The sequence below is a fragment of the Pongo pygmaeus genome, chromosome 4, assembly GCF_028885625.2.
Source record: "Pongo pygmaeus isolate AG05252 chromosome 4, NHGRI_mPonPyg2-v2.0_pri, whole genome shotgun sequence".
Taxonomy (NCBI): domain Eukaryota; kingdom Metazoa; phylum Chordata; class Mammalia; order Primates; family Hominidae; genus Pongo; species Pongo pygmaeus.
In genome coordinates, this window is record NC_072377.2 from 178,794,853 (window position 1) to 178,802,467 (window position 7,615).

At 48.7% G+C, this 7,615-nt stretch overlaps 1 long non-coding RNA gene across 1 annotated transcript; it reads right to left on the reverse strand.

Moving 5' to 3' along the window:
• Positions 1-3,263: 3,263 nt before the first annotated feature.
• LOC129036484 (uncharacterized) lies at positions 3,264-7,410 on the reverse strand. Its single transcript, XR_008502573.1, has 4 exons — positions 7,277-7,410; positions 7,104-7,195; positions 4,156-4,212; positions 3,264-3,721 (listed from the first exon to the last, which is right to left on the reverse strand). It is a non-coding gene; the product is annotated as an uncharacterized LOC129036484 (long non-coding RNA).
• Positions 7,411-7,615: the final 205 nt, after the last annotated feature.

Below are 7,615 nucleotides of genomic sequence, written 5' to 3' on the forward strand. Positions count from 1 at the left end.
GGCTCATGCCTGTAATCTCAGCAATTTGAGAGGCTGAGGTGGGAGTATCGCTTGAGCCAAGGAGTTCAAGACCAGCCTGGGCAACAAAGCAAGACCCTGTCTCTGCAAAAAAATAAAAAAATTAGCCAGGTGTGGTGGCGCATGTCTGTGGTCCCAGTTACATGGGAGCCTGGAGCGGGAGGATCCCTTGAGCCCAGGATGTCAAGGCTACAGTTAGCCATGTTCATGCCACTGCACTTCAGCCTGGATGACAGAGCAAGACACTGTCAAAGGAAAGAAAGAAAGAAAGAAAGAAAGAAAGAAAGAAAGAAAGAAAGAAAGAAAGAAAGAAAGGAAGAGAGAGAGAAGGAAGGAAGAAGGAAGGAAGGAAGAAGGGAAGGGAAGGGAGGGAGGAAGGGAGGAAAGTAGAAAGAAAGAAAGAAGAAGGAAAGAAAGAAAGGAAGGAAGGAAGAAAGGAAGAAAGAAAGAGAGAGAAAGGAAAGAAAGGAAAGAAAGAAAGGCAGGCAGGCACGGGAAAGAAACCTTCCTGGAGCTAATCCACCTCCCTTTCTTGCTAAGGTATAGTCATAGCCTAGGTTTTTTAGAGTGATTTACACCACCTCCCAATGGAGTCTCCACTAACCATGACCCACTCACTCAAGTGTCCAGTGACCTAGGTTGCTTGATATGCCTTTCCCCAAAGAGCTGCTGCTATGTGTTTTTATTTTTTAACAAATGTGCCATTGGCTCCCAAGGCAGTAATGAGTGCCGAATACTGAGTATTTGGATTCCACCATTGGCTGGCGTCACCAACAAAAGAAGTTCAGGCCCCTGCAGGGACTCCTTGGAGAACTCTTGGGGCTTGCCTCTTAGAAGCAACTCTCTGACTGAGAGTCTGACATTATCAGTGACTAGAAGCAGCTTTGCCAAGTCTTGCTGCTGCATTTGGGTCCCGTTACCCCCGTGGCCCTCCTTCACTTCTATGTTTGTTCAGCTGCCACTGTTCCAGCATTCTCCTCCCATCATTCTCAAAGCTGTCCCCTCTTCTTCATCCCCATCACCTGCCCTAGTCCAGGCTTCCCCATCTCTCCCAGGACTGTTTTATTTCCCTGCCTATAGACTTTGCTTCCCAAATCCATCTTCCCCACTGTCCCAGAGCAATCCTTTTGAGAATCATGTCTCAGCAGCTGTTGACTTGTCCCACGGCTCCCATTCTATGAGATTTAGGAAGCCAGATGCTCTTCCTAAAATGTTTCCATGTTTCTCTGTGGGAGATGGGTAGAGATGGGGGCTATATTCTCATGGTCATTTCTGGCTTGCTTCCACTGAATTAGTTTAGTATAAGAATCAGTCACCTTGCATGGATGCGTGCACACACACACACACACAAGCACGCACACACATATACCTATCAGGTGCCATCCAATCAGACATCACATCCACCCAGATGTGGCTTTGGCCCCTTTCCCCTATTTTTCACATCAGAAAGCTCATGCTGGTTATTTTTGTGAGCATCAGGCTTTTCTGAATATTTCTGGACGGAGAAATTCACATGTCAGCAAGATATCAACTTCAGTGTTTTCAATTATGTACTTTTAAATATAACATACACGGATTCATTCTCTTCATTAAAAAATAGGGAGAAGGAAAGGATAGAGAGAGATTTGTTAAAGGATACAAAATTACTAGATGGCTAGATAGGATGAAGAAGTTCTAGTATTCTATAGCATTGCAGGATGACTATAGTTCATATATAATATAGTATATAGTTTCAAATAGCTAGATGGAGGATATTGAATGCTCCCAACACAAAGATATGATAAAGGTTTGAGACGATGGATATGCTAATTACCCTGATCTGATCACTATATATTATATGTATCAAAACATCACTATGTACCCCATGAATATATATAATTATTATTTGTCAATTTCAAAGAAAAAAGAGTTAAAGCATCAGAGATAATGCTGAGGAGGTGGACCAGGAAGGAGGAACCTGCTTTCTCGACATCACCACGGAGTCTCCAGCCAGCCTGGGACTGCTTACCTCTTGGGCTTCCTGTTGCAAGATATAAATAACCTGCTACATGTTGGGCAGCTGTGAGCAGGTTTTCTGCTCCCTGCAGCTGACAATGCTATCTGAGACACCCCCACCTACCACTGAGCCTCCCTTGTCTTCCACCGTCACTTTAGCTTCTTACCAGTCTTTATTTTTCTACCTAGCACTTCATCACTGGCTGACAAGGTATGATTTTTGAATTGCTTACAAGCTGGTCTCTATTTTCCCATGAGAATGTAAGCTCCACGTGGAGAAGTGTTGGTCTTGTTGCCATGTTATCCGTAAGGCCTAATACAATACCTGGTACGTAGCAGGTGTTTGATAAGTATTTGTCAAATAAATGAATGAATGCAAATTTGATCACCTTCCTCCCCTTTCAGAAGATAAAATCCAAACTACTCAGATGGGCAAACGGCCATTCCTGCCCTGGACACTACCTGCTCCACCCACCTTGTACCAAGCTCCATGTCTACACCCTCTGCTGGGCCTTTGCACAGGCTGTTCTCTCACATGCATTAATTGAGCATCTTCTGTATGTCAGGTGCCCTTTTAGGCATGGGAGATAACTCAATGAAACAGCCACCTGCAGTTTCCACCCAATGGAGCTCAGCAGAAAGGAGAGACGTAGGCCGGCAGTACAGTGTGGCCAGTCACAGTACAAGGTGGGATACAGGGAATTAAGAGCTCCTCAGTGTCTAAGCAGCAAACTCCAATTCATTTTTTAAGGCCCAGCTCCAATGTCCCCTCTTCTAGGAAGGCTTTCCCCAGACCCTATGTTGGAGCAGATGCTCCTGGTGCTCCCTAAGCCCCTTGGCCTTCTGCTGCCACTGAATGCAGCCCATTCGTTTGTCTTTGCCTGGGTCCTTGTGCGCCTCTCCGGGCAGCCTATGAGCCATAGGGCCAGGAGCCCTGTCTTATTGTCTCCGTAGCCCCAAGGCCCAGTGCAGGGCTAGACCTGGCAGTTTTTATTGGATTCAGCTACTGACTTGTCCCTTCCTTGGCTTGCTCTTCTCCTCTCCAGCCCCCTTCATTTGCTCAAGTTTCAGGTTTCAGGCTGACTCTGTCTCTCCTTTTCACACTTAGGTCCCCAGACATTTCTTTGTCTTGTTCTGAATTAACCCTTCCTCTTTCGAGGGAAGCTTGGGGAGGGGAAGTGCCAGCTTTCTCTTGGGCTGGCTAGCAAAGCTTAGATGAAAGGCCAGAAAAAGGTATCAAAACTCTTAGCAATTGTTTTCCTGCTTTTATTATTCTTTATTCCTCAGGCTAGGCCCCTCCTTCCCTCCTTGCTTTCTCTGTCTTGCGTTGTCACCCAACCATACTCCCTTCCCAGAACGTGACAGATTCCTCACACCTCTGCACCTCTGCACCTGCTGCTTCCCTCCGCCAGAGACGCTGTTCCCCCACCATCGCTTCCTGATGAAAGCTGCCACACTCTGTGAAGCCAAATACCCATGTTACCTTCTCAATATGGCTCCTCCCATGTCCCCTTCCCCATCCCCAAGCACAACAAATCGCTCCCATGGTGCTCTGTGCTTCCTTGGCTGTAGCTGGATCCCATGACATTCTGGTGGGTCATCCATGGTCACATCCTCTCAGATGTGAGCTCCTCATCACCTGGATCAGTGAGAAGTCTATACCCAATCTCTCTTTGTCCTTCCAGTGCTCAGCATAGAGCTTGCCACGCTATAGAACCAAATAGATCTTTGGGTGGCTGAGGTCTTAGGCAAGGGAGTGAGAAGGAGTGGCCACCCTTCCTGGTAACAGCACCTTATTTGCCTCTGGGGAACCATCTTCCCCACTTTCTGTCCATCTGGCTTGAATGGGACTGACCGAGATGCAGGGCAGGGCATATGACCTAAGGCAACCGCATTGGACAGTGCATCCCCTGACCTGAGAGATTGCTCAGTGATGGGCATGTCACCCAAGCCTGGCCCATGAGATCATGGCAACAAAATTAAAGATGAGCTTGGAAATGGAGTGGAGGGCAGACGAGGGCAGGAGGAAAAGGATAAACCAAAACTAGAATTTGTGCCTTATAGCCATGAAGTCTAAGATATTTGAGAGAGTCTGGCCACACTCATGGCTCTGTGTTCTCCAAGGGATCAAAGTGTTCTTACCTCACAATCTGCTCTTGTTGTGGGAGGATCATGATTGGGCCTTCTTGTTGGCAGTACCTAGAGTCGAAAGAAGCAAGACATGACAGTGAGCTGCGGAGAAAGAGCATGCATTTTGGGGTCAGACGATCTGAGTTCAAATCTTAGCTCTGCTACTTACTGGCAGCACACAAGTCCCTTGTCTCCCTGATGCTTGGTGCCTTCATTAGTGAGGCATGAAAATCCATTTGTAAGGTCACAGTCACAAATAAAACATGCATGCAAATAGCAGTTAGTCATCTACTGCAGTGATTCCATTGTAATTCTGAGTTGGTAGTCTGCTAAAATCATCTAAGGTAGGAGATGTGGAAGTGGATGATAAGGCTTAAGCTATGGCAGAGAGTAAGAATGGAGAGGAAGATAGAATAAATATTATCCAGGGAATATTAGTCAGAAATCTTCTGTTTGCAGTTGACAGAAACCCCACTTGAAAGCATGCTTCACCGGGCGCGGTGGCTCACACCTGTAATCCCAGCACTTTGGGAGGCTGAAGCGGGTGGATCACAAGGTCAGGAGTTAGAGACCAGCCTGGCCAATATGGTGAAACCCTATCTCTACTAAAAATACAAAAATTAGCCTGGCGTGGTGGCGCATGCCTGTAGTTTCAGCTACTCAGGAGGCTGAAGCAGAAGAATCACTTGAACCGGGGAGGCGGAGGTTGCAGTGAGCTGAGATTGAAATCACACCACTGCACTCCAGCCTGGACAACAGAGCAAGACTGTGTCTCAAAATAAATAAATAAATGAAATGAAAACGAAAGCACGCTTAAGCAAAAAAGAATCATTCCACACAGCTCAGAGGTGCATGGCCAGGAGGCTAGGTCTCTGCCTAGTACCCCATTATGGTCCTTCTTTCCTGTGGGGTGACCTGATTCTCTGATTTTCCACTGTGCACATGGAGGCCCCAGCTGCCCCAGGCTGGCATATTTGCACAGTGAGCAATCCCTATAGGAAAAGAGAGGTTCTCTTCCCCAGCATTTCTCACAAAAGTCTTGGAACTGAAGCCTCAGTGGCCACTCTTCCATCATGCTCCCATCCTAGAGCCTATGATGGGCATGAGAGATATTCTGATTGGCTGAGCCTGGGTCCCTAGTGCTGGGGGTAGGGGGGTTGGGGGGACAGGGAGGAGAGAATCCAACCTCACCTTAACTACATGGAGTGAGAGTGCAGAAGGGGATCTCTGGGGTGCTGTCACTCAGAGAAGTGGGGTATACCAGGCAAATATAAAAAACAGGTGTGTCTTCCAGAAGGAGTTTAGCCATCCAAGGAAGGTTTGGAAGTGGAAGGCCAGGAAATCAATAGAGTCAGCACTAACCAGGCGGGTTTTGAGCTTGCAGCCCCTGTCTTTGGTCTCCAGCAGGCCTCACAAGCATGACTCAGTGGTGAGGCTGCCGCACATGTGGTTTTGAAACCAACCTTTCCCCTTGGCCCCAGCACTGCGTTGGCGTGTCCCTGGGGCTGGTCTCAGTGCCCGCCTGGAAATGCCCTCGGTTTGGGCCCCTGCCTGAGTCTCTGGAAAGGTCTTTGATCTCCTCACCCCAGCTCTTCCATTGGCTTCCTCCTCACCCTGGGACAAAGTCTGGCAATTGCTGAGAAAAAGGCCAAATGCCACCTTGCAATTTGCTGGGTCATCCTGGAACAAGTGCTGCTGGGGCTCCCTGTCCCTACCCAAGCAGAGAAAAGTTCAGGACAGTGGGCAGATGCCCCCACCCCCAGAAACGAGTAGACCGGGAGGCTGGGCCCGGGGTGCTGGCCGAGACCCTGGCCAAGTGCTTATCCACAGTGATAAATGAGGTCATCATAGCTGCTAAGGTCAGTCCTCCTCAGGCATGTAAACAGCAAATAAGCTCATGATTGGAGAACACCTTTTGAGAGAGGAAGCTCCTGCATGCAGAAGATCCTTCCTGAGCACTTCTGCCCTCCATGTCCGAGCTGCACACTGTAACAGAGAGGTGAATAAAACGTAATGCCTACCACAAATTGCTTGCCAGCAATGACAAGAGACAGACAGGTAGCAATCAGCCCACAGTACGGTACACAGAGTCTGTTTATAGAAGGACAGTCTGGAGCTTAGGAAGTATGGAGGAGGCATAAAAGGTACAGCCGGGGGACAAGTGGGAGGGACCCAAGGAGCCAGGGACTAAGCTGGCACCTGAAGGAGAAAGCTGGTGGGGTGAAGAAAGGAGGGAAAAGGCATCCATCCTAGGTGGAAGCAGCATGTGCAAAAATACAGTGGTTGCTCAGGGGCCTGTAAGTGGAGCCCAGGGCACCGGGAGAGGCGATGGGAAGAGGGGACATTAGAGGGGAAGATGGGACCAGTGTCTCAAGTTCTTTAATTGGGGCAGTGTCGAGGTCTGGTCCCGGTTCATTCCCTCTGGTCCAGATCATTTTCTCTAAAACAATTAAACAGAAACTCATGCAGACCAAGTGTCTCCCTCCATAGGAAATCGTCTTAGCAAGGACTCGACACTTCCTGGGAAAGCTAAAGGGATGTGTGACTTTCTGGGAAACCACATCCCAATATTTCCTGCATTCTCACCCCAGAGCCCCCAAATCAGGCTTGTTTCTAGGAAGTCAAATCAACAGTGAAGGTTTGGACTGTAGCAGCAGCCAGGTGGAAAGACACACAGCCCCTGCACACCTGGGCTGGCTGGACAAAGTGGCCGGGCAGGTGCGCAGGTAGGAAAGCCTGCAGGTGCTGAAGGTGCCCCCAGAAGAAAGACAAAACCATCTCTCCTTGTCCCCTTATTTTGTCATTTGAAACTTATCATTTAGGGGAAGGTGAAGGCCATTTGGTCATATATTCCCAGCTGCGTGACCTTGGGACTTTCAGTTTCCTCAGCTGAAAAGGTGATGTGAGAATGACCCTAGGTCTAGCAAGCCAAGCACCTGTGCGAGGAGATGCCCACTCACTCTTTTTTCCGAAGACCCTCCTCAGCAAAGCCGGAAAATGCTCTCTCTCCCCACACTGGAGACCAGTGTGCTCTCCAGACAGCAGACTCTCCCTGGCAGGGTCACAAACCAAACGTCTAAATATTAAAAGTTTTAAAGCAAGCTAACAAACCACTAGATAAAATATGTCATACCTCTTCACGTGATGGCAGAGCCTCCTAATGACCTGGAAGGCCAGATCAGAATGGCTAGACTCCTCGGAGTTTCGCATTGGCATGCGGCAGCTACTTTCCCCATTCTTCATGTTTTCCTGCACTGGGAGAAAAACAGAAACCGGGCACTCAGCCCACGTGGCCAAGCTCTACCCAGGTACCCCAAGCAGCCTTCAGGGCTGGAGCACCCACTGGCCATGTGGTCCACACTAGGGAAAATGGGAGAGGTCCAGGAGGCCTCAGAAGTGAGCATGGGCGTTTGGACAGGGAACCCCAGGATCCTGGGAACCCAGAGTGTCCTCTGGCATGTGGGTTCCAACT